The 14,723-nt window shown below is 29.2% G+C and overlaps 1 protein-coding gene across 5 annotated transcripts in view; it reads right to left on the bottom strand.

The window, feature by feature from the left end:
• The window catches only part of LOC115244227 (ecdysone receptor), a 39,148-nt gene extending 26,876 nt beyond the window's left edge, over positions 1–12,272 (bottom strand). Inside the window, exons 1-3 of one of the 5 annotated variants that reach the window (XM_029821701.1) lie at positions 12,114–12,238; positions 11,767–11,820; positions 11,465–11,656 (exon numbers count right to left, since the gene is read on the bottom strand). The gene's annotated coding sequence lies outside the window, so the exon portion shown is untranslated. The other 4 variants (XM_029821702.1, XM_029821697.1, XM_029821699.1 and 1 more) reach the window with 4 other exon arrangements.
• Between the last annotated feature and the right edge of the window lie 2,451 nt (positions 12,273–14,723).

Below are 14,723 nucleotides of genomic sequence, written 5' to 3'. Positions count from 1 at the left end.
TATCAACATATGTATGTTTGTAGTCAGAATTCAATCACTTATCACGTTTTAGATGAAATCGCTTCAACATATTAATATATACAAATAAAAAATAATTTTGTGCTGGCAATTCTTATCGCACAATACCGATTATTGTGAGAGAAAAAAAGAAACTAGTAAACTATAATAGTTTCATATAGATTAGTCGAGTTGAGTTCAAACAAAACGCTATACACAGTATGCATGTTGCCGACAATATAGCTACGAGGATATTGATTTTCAGATATAAATAGTCGGTAGTATCTATTATTCAAAATGCTCTCAACCTTGTTGGGTTGATAGTACTAGCCCGTGATGCTCAACAAGCGATTCTTCTGAAAAATTTAAATAATAAAAAATATCTAAGAATTTACGCGCGATTCCAGAATTTTTAGAAGAGTGATTATTTTTTAGAATATATAAAGAAAGATGTAGAATATATGTTGATAAAATGATATTAATAATCTTAATTTAAGAGTAAATCTGTAAATGTATGATTTCAGAGATTTAAATTTTCTAAAAATAAAAAAAAAAGAGATTTTGAAATAATGCTGATGAAAATAAGTAGCAACGAATAAATCATTACGGTTAAATAAAGATTTCAAAATAATAAGAAAAGAATTTAAAAAAATATAGCTAGAGATATGAGAGAGAAAAAAGAAGGATAAAAAGAAAAGACAGAGAGAGGTAAATCAATGACGAAAAAAATTGATAATTTCTTTTATGCCAAAAACTAGCAATAATCCGGCACTAGAAAAACATCTTCACAAAAATCTATCTTCGAAATTCTTTACAGTAATTCTTGAACACGGAAAGTTTATAATAACTCTGCGTTTATTATATATTCAGTTTATAGAATACAGAAATACTTTAAATTTGTTTATTTCTGAAATTATATACAGTAAAATTTTGTCCATTTTGATTTTTGGGAAAATAGAAGAGAAAAATTCTTGGAAAACAAAAATTGATAAACATGTCTCTGCACAATGCGAGCTGTCCAATTGCTGTGCATTTGCATAAACGCAATTGCGTATACTGTCGTCTGCGCCTGTTATTACATGATTTGTCTATTATAACAGAGAGGACGCGACATTAATGTCTGTGAAAGTATGCGTGGTCAAAATATAATAAAATTATATTTTGTAATAAAAGATAAATTTAAAAGATTTCTATTATAAAATCTCTAATATTTTTATATATTACATATTATATATGTTTTAGACAAATGTTTGAGTCCTGCTTTCAAACTACAGATTTATCTAGACTACCAATATACATCTATTAGCTTTCCTATATAGAGTATTTTTAATTTTATTTATTAATTCAAAATGAGAGACACTATATTTTAATATCAATCTAAATTTATAAAATCCAAAATGTATTGAAAATTTTGGAAATATAAATATGTGAAATAAATGCATCTAGATGGGGTTTGCTCGATATGCAAGTGACATTATTGATGATACATGATGCAGTCTGGCAAGAAAAGAATTACATCAAGAAGAGTGGGAGAGAAAGCAAGTATAGCCAACTATCTAGGTCAGAAAACAAGTGTCGCAACTCGCGACGAATATGTTGGTACGCGAATAAAGCGCGTACGTTACGTCTACGCGCGACCAGCGAAATGATCGCATCGACTCACTATGACCCAAGCTATTAAGTTCAAATGTCATTATAATTATACATATCTATTCAGTACAATATTATATAAAACTTAAAACTCAGAGCATAATACACACATAAAATTCATTGTGTGAAATATAATATCTCTAAAAAATTTATAAAAAATAATTGGACATAAAAAATCTAATGCGATTGCTTTATAAAATATATAATATATAGAATATGTTTTTAGATTAACATGTGTACATTGCTTGATTAATATGAATGGTGAATATATATGGCCAGTGATTCTAAAATTAATTTCTAGATATCTGCTCAGAGTCAGCATAAAAAGTTTCAAACATGACATATTTTATATAATATTGTTCTATCTTTTGTAGTTTTGACCATGTCTTGCGACCTATGTTTTTGTCTTTACTCTACCACTATTTGTAAAAATATAAGTTTCCCTAATGCATTTTATATCTGTGTGAACACTATGAAATAGTAGAAATATATAATTTAGTTTTCTTTCAGTTAAATTTGAGTTAATTTTAGCGAATCGAGGATAGAGATGTCGAAAATAAGCCAATTGTATAGTTCCTAAATAATTTTGTATTTCGCATTTGTAGTAAGAATCTCAAATGTAAATAATGCCCAAGAATTTTTTAGAAAATATGTCATATTTTGTATCTTTGTAAGATTTACAAAGACACAAAGATTTTAATTGCGACATATTAAACTGCTCTTTTAAAATTAGTAAATAAATAAATCGGCATATAATTATATATAATAGTATAATACATCGCTCAAATCAATTATTTTTATATAAATAGGCAATAGATATATTTAATAATTACATAAAAACAAGAAAAGTCTTTATCAATTGTTAATCCTTGATTGTTGCTAATAATATAGGATATATCTGACTTTCTGCGTATTATTTTTTAAATTCATTTATCTAATTTGGAATCGATATTTTTTTAATCAGAATGACATTGATAATTTTCAAATGAGAATCGTTTGAAAAAGAAAAGGACAGAATTTTTCATCAAATTTAATATCAGGAAGCTAAATAATAAAAAAGCCACTTTCAAAATCAGAAAAAAACTGTATTGATACCATATTAATATAATATATAATAATATTTAAAGAGATACGCTGATGATACTTTCGCTTCTATTGTCGTGCTATTCGTGTCGACTGACTACTTTTCTTCATATTCGATATCAAATACAATGCTATTTCCCGTACTAGTTCAAACGATGAGTTAGTCCTGCTTTTCGTGGAAATTATTTGAAATGCAAGCAATGTGCTCACGCACGCGCCCAAAGAAAAGAACGCGATGAAATAGTCACGTAAACATCGGACAATGACTTCACATTGTCCTCGCGCCAAACAATTCTCCGTGGATCCGTTATTTCTGACAGAGAACTTGGGTTTGTGTTTCATATTAATTTTTAAAAGTAGAATATAATAATGCTAAATAGAAATGAAACAAATTTAAAAAACCGACTTGCTTCATTTAAATATATATATGAGTCAGACAGACAAAAATTATTCAGATAACATTTTCTCTTCAAAATCACAAAGAAAAATATCGGATCTATGCCTTGAAAAAAAAAAAATCTATTGATTATAATTGGGTATTCTGTATGTATATATATATATACACATTTTATATATCTGTATGTGTGCGTATATATGTAAAGTTCCAGAGCTAGAAAAGAATTTAGTTCTAACAATAAGGCTAAGAACTCATATAAATCTGTTTTTATAAAGTGGCATCTGATATTTAAGAATTGTAAATTTTCAATCAATAGTTTTACTTGCATCCACAATTCTTGATATTATAGATTTCAGAAATAATTTCATTATAACTCCAAATAAATGACTAAACATAACATGATCTCAAGTAAATGCCTAATAGATTTCTATGCTTAAAAATAGTATATTACTTATATTGGCATCATAGTAAAATATATATTGGCATCTCGATATATCGAAGTTAGAATTGTAGTTTTTAACAATTCCTCAATTTCATCATTTTTAGCACATTATTTTAAAGTCGCATTTTAAACGAATGATAAAAGTAGTATAATAAATAAATCTGAAGAATATATAATATATATATGTATATACACACTATATACCTCGGGGTATATATGTACATACCGTCAAGTAGATTATATCGAATCAGTGCACTTATAAAAATTTTTCACTCTTTTCTGTATTTTTATCACATTCGCTTTTCCCTTTTCACTTGTACTTCTCTTCAATCTCTATCGTTATTTTTCTTATTATTTTTATTACTTCTCTTTTTTTACTTTTATATGTTATCACAGTTAATTAGCACTCATTAGCGCCACTGCTCTCTTTATTATCGTTTAATATCATTAATATATTAATATTATATTTTTTTACTCTTATTACTGTTGTTATTGTTATTAATGTTATTACTATTATTATTATTATTAAACATGTTATTATCGCGCGTACAGTCTTATTATAAATATATTTCTACCTAAGCGCTCTCTCTCTCTCTATCTTTCTCGCTACCCTTGTTTCTATTATTACGATGCTTCGCTTCGCTCAGTTGCTTTTTATCGCGCGATCGATGGCGAGTCGCTGCTCTTCGACAGGGTCTGGCCTCTCACGGAAGGTCACAAGTCGTTATCATCTTCTAGAGTTTCTCCGCTTATAAATCATATTGCCCTGATTTGCATCCCCTCCCCCTCGCCCTTGTTGATGACTGCATAACTTTCCCCACCATCTTTGATCGAAAACATTCAACAACTTTGACAGCTTCCGCACACACAAAAAATGCGTTCTTATAAACAAAATAACATTACCTAAATATTATCAAAAAGTACATTCTGTTGGATTTTTTAAATGTATAAGTTTGTAAAGTTTAAAAGAGTTTTAGTTACAAAGTTTATATATATTTTTAAATATTTATCATCATATTTTTAGGAGAGAAAACTTGTTATAGTGCGTCTCTTATTTTTTTGTAAATTCCTTCTTTTCAATTCTAGATAATTTTTAATTAATAAAGTTGTTTTTAATACAAGAAAGTTGAAATTTTCTTAACATAGAGTACAAAAATTATATAAAGCATTTTAATAATCAAATTCCATATTAAAAAAAAAAAAAATAAAAACGATATGTAGGCAAATTTAATTATCAAATTGCTTTATACAATTTTTGTACTGTATATTAATAAAATTGAAAGGTTTCTTGTACTCAAAATAGTTTGATTTTTAACAATTTTTACCTGTTTGTTCCCAAAATAACAGCCAAATAGTTTCAGCAATTTCCTGATTGTTACCCTGTATGCAATTTTCCAATTGTTACCTGTATGCTTGTGAGTCTAATACAGACAAACCGTATATCTATATACAATGCCCGCAGACGCATGTCCGCGGGCAATGTACGAACAGCACATGGATGTCTGCAAACTGTACGCGAATAAATATTTTGTACGCGAATAGTGTCTTTCGCTCGAAATGAAAAATACCAGACAAAAATCTGTAGATAAGAACGCATCCGCGAATAAATTTTGTTGCACAGTTTCCTTTATCAAGGATTAATAATAGCGACCAATAATAAATATGCTCTCGAATCAGGCAATCTTAAGTTTCCTAAAAAAACACGAGTAAATATGACGAGTAAATATGAGAAAAATATCGTGCTAGATAATAAGATAGAAGATAAAAGTGTGAGTAATTAACTTCAACATTGTTTTATCTAGCGAAATTTTATATAGTCATTGAAATATAATTATGTAAATATTAAGTGCTATACACATAAATCATCGCCCTGTTCAACAAAACGTGCTAGATGTTGAATTTTGTTTCATGCGAAAAATACGAAATGATAAATGATAATGAATTTTACTTCATATAAAGAGAAGTTGTGATGCTAAATCTCATTCTACGCACATTCTATGAATAAAATGTAGTGGTAGAATTTGTTTTCTGTGCAAAATAAGATTCATTATATTTATTGCCTCATGTATTTTTCGCATGAAATGATGTTTTCAGCATTCAACGTATCATGTTTTCCTTGTGAAGTGAGATTCATCGTGACAAGACACACACAAATGTATATGTATAGTCTACGGCATACAATTATAAAAACAATGATACAAACAGGATAATCAAATATTTAATATTTCCATATTTTTATCTCTGAAATGAACTATCCATTAAAACGCGATATCACAAATTTAATCAGTAAACTTATCTTCGCGACAATAAATGAATCGTGTCAAGGTTATCAAAAGTGTGTGTGCCTTCTACATCTGTAAATATCATAAATACAAAATTAATTCCTTGATCAAAGAATTCGCCTGTAAATATCGACTTAAATTTAGAGATACACAACTCGTTCTTTTCTATTAATCTTCTACACACATTCATACAATAAAAACATTTTAAACATTCTTTCGTAATTATAAGTTTTTCTTTATCAAAAAATTATCATATGTAGTTTGAAAAAAAAAAAAAAAATGAAATTTGAAGTCTATTTATATAAGACTGCAGTTTCGTCATGTACTTTAAGCATATCTTATGTCATTGGTTTATAATACTTTTTAAATGATAGCTTTGACAGTTCGCATAGTGTGTGCATAGTGTTCTAACGTCATTCTAAAGTTTATTCTCTCTATGAAATTTTTGTTATTGTTAATACATTATATAAAAGAGAAATTTAAAAAGCAGTTTGTGAATAATAATATATACAAAATTAAATAAATATCGAGTATCAGATTGATACTCGATGGGGACATGTTTATTATTGTGTTTTCCTCATTGTTTGAGCATGTAAATTTCGAATAATTTAATTGATATACTTTAAATATTTTTCATTTAAAAATTATTAAAAGCTATTAAAGACATTTAAAAACTATTTTTGAAGCATAATAGTATTAAGATTCTTGTCATTGATGACCTGAGAAATCTGCTATTAACTGATAATCTGAGTAGTCTGGGGTAGTTTTCTTCAAAAGTAGGAGTAAAATTTTCCTTCGAGTCTGAGAACGGATTCGCGATTCGCTGTGCGCTTAGTTGTCAAATAATCCAGCGTGTTTCTTGATATCTGTGATCAATTTTCTAAAAATCTAATTTATATTTTTTCCCCCCTTTTCATGTTCCTATTTAGATATTATCTGTGGAGAAAGTTTTCGAGAGTATTCGACTTTTAGTTGATCTTTATTAAACGAGATTTTACGAGTTTTTAAATCTAAAACACTGTTTATTCTCGATCATAAAATATGAATGAAATCAAAAGACCCGATCAAAAAGGATTGAAAGATATTTCCGAACTTTAATGGACAAAAAGCCACAACATGATTATTGCTTTCTGGATCATCGAGTCGGTGTTTGTGACGATAAGCAGAAGTGACAAGAAAGTAGACTACTAGAGCCGAAAAAAAAATATATAAATAGAATAAAAGATTAACAACAGTCAAGCGAAATTTACGATTGCCTGATTTGATCCTTCAAATCAATCACGCAAACTGCATGAATATCATTGATTTACGGTTGGCACATAGAGAATTTTCAGCATGCTTTAAGGCAAATAGTAATTTCCGTTTTTCCTCGTCACTTTTCACGATGATTGTAGCAAGCTTTGAACACTACGTCCCTCAACTCTTCTTGTTCCACAATATGTTTTCTCATTCGACATCGTCTGCGCTTTATCTCCGGCTGTTCTCGAGAAATGTTCGGTCAGATGTGCTAGCAAAGCAATGCGGCAACGACGGAGTTGGTAGTGGTAGCGATGGTAGGTGAATAGAGGTGGTGGAGAATGATGGTAGTGGTGGAGGTAGTAAGGGTGGTGGTAATATCGATGAAAATGGTAGTGGTAGTAATAATGGTAGTGGTGATGGTTGTGGTGGTGGTGGTGGTTGATGATGGTAGTGGCAGCGAGACAGACAAAACGGATACAATGTTTTCGCCTTGGTCAATAGTACCAAGGGAAAGCGTCGCGTTCGCATTGCAATACATGATTATTACAGTCATCCGTAAAAACATGCGACACTACAGACTCGACATGGCACATAGCGAGAATATAGGGCGACTGTAGACACAGCTGACACAAATGGAGAATTTACGAACTCTTTGACGGAGTGTTCAAAATGAAGATGTCAGAGTCATCAAGTGTTTTATGATATCAAAAATACCAATACTAACAAGTGTATTCTGTACTATATTCACGATTATTTGAGTGTCGATACTTTATTTATTAAAATATATCGCACACATCAAGTTTGTTATAACGGCAAATTAACGAAAGCCTGTAGCTTTCTCGGTTTCCCAAAATATATGTAAAATCACATCAATTTATACTCTGCTCTAATTATCGGAGACTATTTTTTAATAATTTAAAGTATTGATATAAATATCACTAACATACATATCTACCACCCACACACTGTGCGAAATTTATCTATAAAAAATTAATTATTATTAATCAAGAGTTATAATACTAAAGATTTCTATTAAAATTTGTACATTAATATTAATAGAATTATTCAGAAATAAAATCAATTTCCATGAATGAAAATTTATAATTCGATATTTATAACATCACACTGATGTTAAATTTAAAATTAAATAAATTTTTTCAAGATCTATAAATTCAATGTGTTAATGTGTTCCAGTTCCAGTTTGGACATTTCTTGAACGCATCATATCTAGATATACGTATTATAATTTAGAACAGTTTGAGAATTTGACATTTTTAAATGTTTAGCACGGCTGAAAGATTAAACATACATAAGGTATAAAAAAAAATACAATATTAACCCTTGTAGGTCACATGTTTTTGCTCTGTTCCTGGTCACATATGTTGTCGCAGTTTTCGTTGTCTCAAAATGTTCGAAAAAATTTACAAAAATTTATATATATTCCTTGACATTTCTCCGTAGAAAATGATCATGTATAACAAAAGTTAAAAAATAAATTTTAAATATTTTATTTTATTGATTAAGGCCTTCGGGATATTTTATTGTTAAAACATCGATAGAGTCAAATTGACCCATATGTGACCTTTAAAGATTAAATGAACTGAAATATAATATAGTAAAATACAGTTTTATGTAAACCAAAATAAGAAAAATATAGTTTTAGGTTTCTAATCAACAATTATAATACATAAATATTTAGACATGTGTTCGATTCAAGAATGCTCCAACTCGAAACTAGAAATGATAAAAACTACGAATATATATTTGGATATGTATATGATATCCCATCGAGAAAATGTATACGCTCTCGCGATGTTTCTTTCCAGTTCGAAGGCGACACGACATATCAATAATTGGATCGCGATCGTCGTCGCAATCGCGACTATCGAGCGTATAGCGAGCACGCGGTCACTCGCTCCGTTCTTGCGGTGAGTCAATGTATGTATGTATATGCGTGAGCTAAAAATGATACGTTGCACGGGGAGTGACGTCATGACGAGTCAGCTCCTCGGCCGATGATCGACACGGCGTGGCGTGCGCGCGATGTAGCGACGAGTAAATACATACATACATGCGAATATTTACGTCAAACACCGATACTGAATTTACAATAGATTAGTTTGTACAGGGAGACTATTTCGTCACAAATTATCTCGTTATTAAAGTCTTGCAAACTTATATTTCATATATAAACGTAACTCCACATTGCATGTAATTTTAAATCTTAAATATTCGTTTCTTTTTATTTATACCTTTAATTATTACAAATATTATGTATATTTATACATTTTTAATTATTACAAATATTATGTACGTTATCGTTGTGTCTTCATAATTAATAATATCGTTCTGATGAAATTATGTTGTTAAACGTGACTTAAACAAGTGGCACATGCATTTCTTGTCAATAAAGGTGTACAAACAGCAGTTTATATAAACAGCAAGATGTAAAAAAATTCTAAAATCGGAAATAGTTATTGCTTTATTTTGAGCTGTCTGTTTACTACCACACTAGATATAATACATTAAAGTAAGGTTTTTTGCGAATTTTATAACTTAATAACATTTCCTATATAGTTATTAAAACTCTTTAAATTTAGAGAAATATAAACCTTTCCAAAAAATTAAATAAATATATAATTGACAATGCACTAAAATAATTTTGCGTTTTTAATGCGATGTGCTTAAATATATGAATCATATAAATCTCACGATTCTTTGGAAACCGATAAGATGGTGCATTATCACGCGGTACCTCTAACATTGACTACACGTGAAACTTTAGTAGAGATAAGTTAACGATCAAGTAATTCCGAAAGAAAGAGAGAGAGAGAGAGAGAGAGAGAGAGAGAAAGATCTTGATAATAAATTAATTATTTCAAGTTTATTTTTATAAAAAATATTCTATTCTTTATTCATTTCCTTTTTATATATCGTCTTTTTTTTGTCCGGATTTAATAATTTTACGTTTTTTGACTTAATATACTTTCTTTTGTTCTTGACAATGTGTGGATAATGTTAGCTATTTCTTAATTTCTGCTGATAAATACCAAACAAATTGCTTTATAAAAAAGATCTAATATCTAATTAAGGTTAAATTTGTATTAATATAATTGTTGATCTCTACATGATTTATTCATAGCTGATCGCTTAATCCATAAATCACATCCTTTTCTCGGGCTTTTTATAAAATTGATTTATATTGCAAAATTATTTCGTTTTATGTTTTTTAAAGAATATTAATAAAAATTAGCAAATATCGCGATTCCTTTAAAAAGTAATATCTGTTAATTTTTCGAGCAATAGTTTACATGTAAAATTTTTTTAACGAGATTAAGAAATATTTGGTACAGTCTACAAATAAAAAATTACTTTACAGAAATCACTTGAAGCTAATATTGTCATAGATATTTGATGATATATATACAATAATTTATAGAAATTAATAGTGTATTATTGTGTGTACTAGTAGCACACAAATTATTACACGTAAAATCTCCAAATATATTGCTCAATCAATGTATACATTTCTAATCGGTCATTGCATCCCAATCTTTACAAGTATTTGTACAAACAGCAAGAGGCACGAGTATATTTTAACGTAAGAGCTTTCAGCTATGTGTGTTATGTTAAAAATTAAATTCAAATCTTAAAAGAAAATATTTCTCGATTATTAAATTTTTCTCAAATTTATACACGATATACATTAAAGATTAATAATTTGTATATTATATAGACGTATATGTATATACGTATTGTACGTGAGAGTAAAAATACAAATAGGCACAAATAGACTTATACAATTTTAAATTTCCTAATTTTTATTAACAATAAACGAGAAGAGAGACTTTAACCTCGCGCGATTGTTCGATATCATTAAATGGATCGACGTTTACATACGATTAATTATAACTTTCAACGATTTCGATGATGTGTCAATATAACGACTGTGCTGTATCTTTGCCAATAATAAATTTTCAGACATCTTGTGAACGTCAACGAATTGTATCTCGCATTTGTGCGATCGGAAAGTTCTCGTCGTGCGACGCGTCCTCGCGCGAAGGTCGCGCCTTCGTGTGAGTGAATAGCAAAATGTGCGAGAGAGATACAGAAAGAAAGGAAAGGAGGTGGGAGAAAAAGGAGGAAAGATAGAGAGAGAGAAAGCTAAATCAATCTTTTCATATACATGGATAGGGAAGACTTCTCCAAAAAAACCTCCGATTAAAATTAAGATAATTGTCCGTATTTAATTAAATGCGATGTGTATTCAAATGCGGTATTTATATATACTCGTGATACTGTCTCGGTACGTTCACACAAAAGTGTATATTATATATATATTTATGCTATAGAAATTATAAAAGATATACTCACACATAACAGGAGATACGTAGCGTAGAAATCTTAGGCAGGATTTTTCCCCGGTCCTTGAAATCTCTCAGATGGCACTCATATATGCACTTACACACGTGTAACACGTCACTTTGCTCTTTTCTTTTACCGCACCACCGTACGAATTCGCAAAGGTATCGCAAGAAAAATCGCGAACGTGTAGATATCAGATCCCTGAAGAGAGAAGCAAAGTGAAAATAGTCGCGAATCTCCACAAACAACGTCTGTTTAGCCTCGCCTCTCGCGAAAGCGCGACTGATTGCTGTCTTCGTTGCACTCTTTACCATTCGTCACCGTCCGAACATATTCGTCTCTTACTCTCTCTCTCTCTCTCGCATCTTATCATCCATACACTTTCAATTCTCTCTCTCTCTCTCTCTCTTTCTTTCTCCTTCCCTTTTTTATTGTCTCTCTGCCTCTTTTACTTTCTTTTTCGTTCGAGCCTTTATCTCCTTTTCCATCTTTTTTTAGTCTCAAAAGCGCATTTCTGTCTTCGATTGTCCAAAGAGGACGGAGAACCGTGTTACGTACGATTAAGAGAGACAGACAGATAGACAAACAGAAAAGGATAGAGACAGACGGAGGGAAAGGAAGAGGAAAGGGGATCAGAAAGAGAGAGAGAGAGACGCACGTCAATTTGACAAGAAACAATGCTATAAAGAAAAGACGTTCTTCTTCGAAGAAAATGCAATGACACACGCACGTCACAGACTCCAATTCGACCGCTATGAGTACAAGCACGCGACTGCAGTGTTCATACATGCTACGGACTACGGAGTGACTCGCGACTCTGCCATCGACTTCGACGGTGACGCCGCGGCGGCGGCAGTTGGAAACTATACGCGCGAAGTTTGATCTCATCTCGGAGAAAGGGAAATTGACATTGCCGTTGCCGTTGCTTCACAACAATCGAAATAAATATTCTTATTTATCGCCGGAAAAGCATGCAATTGCCAATTTTATTCCGTCAAGATGAAAAAGTTAAAGAAAAAAGATAAAAAACCAAAAATGATAAAAAGGAATTAATAACGAAATAAATTAAATGATATAAATTGATCAAATTTCAATCTTCAATCTTTGATGCATAATTTGATATACGTTTTAGATATACGCATATAAGAGTCTCTCTCTTTAATATACGAAAGTCTATAAAAGCTATAAAATAAACATTCGATCATAATATAAATATTTCTTTAGCAGTTTGGCGCCATCCCATTACTTTAAATTTTATTTAATTCAAGCGGAGTAAGAAAAAACGAATAAACACACATAGATTTATAAATATAAATTTATAAATCTCTCTCTCACGCCTTTCTTTAGGAAGGGACAATTATTAAAAATAAAACATAATAATAAAATTAATGTCTTTATACAATTTCTTAATAATAATAATAAAATTAAAATTGTATAAATTATAAATATATAATCTAGGGTTAATAAATATTTGTCTCATTGTAACTTTTAAAAAACATTAATATTAAAAAAATAGTAATATTTCGATGCGACGAGAGATCAATTATCAGAGCTTATAGTTATCAAGCTTAAAAGTAAAAATAACTGCATAATTACGATATCAAAATTGCATGATAATAGTAAAATGTATTCACGTTTACATAGCATTGCCAATAATATAACAAAACTAACAAGATCCATTCCTTAAACACTCATTATGTTTAACAGTAAGTATACACAATGTCAGTAATGACAAAGTCATCAAAATTATATTCTTGTTAGATTATAATTCATCGCAGATGTCCATAATTAAAAGATGTCCATTTTATTACATCAAACTTTTAAATCTATCCATATGTTAGTTTTTTTCGATACTAATAAAAATCTTTTGTTGCTTAACATTGTTTTTATAGTGTGTTATCAATATAAATAAAATATAAGTAAAATAAAACGTATAAATATTCCTTATTAAAAATTGATATAAATCTTGTTTACTATATATATGATATGACTTTAAAAAATATATTAATGCAAGATTGAGAAAAAAGTTAACATGCCCTTAAAAATACATTTTGCTCGTAAATTTTCTTAACATTCATTAATTATTCGATTAAGGCACGAAAATAAAAAAGGCACTTTATCTCTCTCTCTCTCTCTCTCTCTCTCTCTCTCTCTCTTTCTCTCATTGCACTTTCTTATTTTAAATTATTTATTATAATTAATTTATATCAGTTAATGTACCTTTTGATGATGATAGAAAAACTCCAATTATATTAGAGATTATATAAATAAACTAAATATTATATAAGTAATCAGATTATATAAATAAACTTTTAATATTAAGCTTTCAAAACCGCGAGATAAAAAATTTCTTGTTTTCTCATTGCACAATTATTAAAATATCAGTTTTGCAACATTTTTTGATACATAAAAATTCGATATATACATATTCAGGGTGAGTTTTTTAACTTGAAACTGTAAAATATCTCGGAAAGTAAGCTTTATCGAAAAAAATGTTTCAAACAAAAGTTGTAGGGTTCGGAGGGGGCCACATGATAAAAATATGGATTTGACCAAGAGTGACCTTCTCAAGGTGAGGTCAATGTGATCGACGTTTTCTTAACTAGAACCCCCCTTTTTATATTACATATTCTTATAGCTTATCTCGAGAGCTTTTCAAAACACTATAATAAAGTATTTTTTCATTAAGTACTTTTTGAGTTATTTTATATCTTAATCTGACATATTTTGATATAAAAGATAAAATATCTCGTAAAATATTTAGTTCTCGATAATCTTACCGTAATACTTTTATGACAGAATAATGAGACAAATCAATTAGTATAAAAAAAAAAATTGTTTTTAAGAAAAAGTATGTAATTATTTACAATGTATTTTTTTAAACAATTATTTGTCTTTTTTATACCAATTGATTTGTCTCATTATTCTGTACACAAAAGTATTACGGTAAGATTATCGAAAACTAAATATTTTACGAGATATTTTATTTTTTATATCAAAATATGTCAGATTAAAATATAAAATAACTCAAAAAGTACTTAATGAAAAAATACTTTATTATAGTGTTTTGAAAAGCTCTCAAAGTAAACTACAAGAATATGCAATAAAAAGTAGGCAGTTCCATTTAAAAAATTGAAGGTGACCTTGCTTTTTTATGGAAAAAAAATGTTTGGTCAATTTTTATTATTGCAATTTGTTGCCGGTTAGAAACTGATAAATTTCTGTTTATGACTTTTTTATGTCAGATTATTGTAAGTGCCTTAAAAAT

Source organism: Formica exsecta, unplaced genomic scaffold (genome assembly GCF_003651465.1).
Source record: "Formica exsecta isolate Colony F162 unplaced genomic scaffold, ASM365146v1 scaffold80, whole genome shotgun sequence".
In the NCBI taxonomy this organism is placed as follows: domain Eukaryota; kingdom Metazoa; phylum Arthropoda; class Insecta; order Hymenoptera; family Formicidae; genus Formica; species Formica exsecta.
This window is presented reverse-complemented; position numbering and strand designations above follow the sequence as displayed.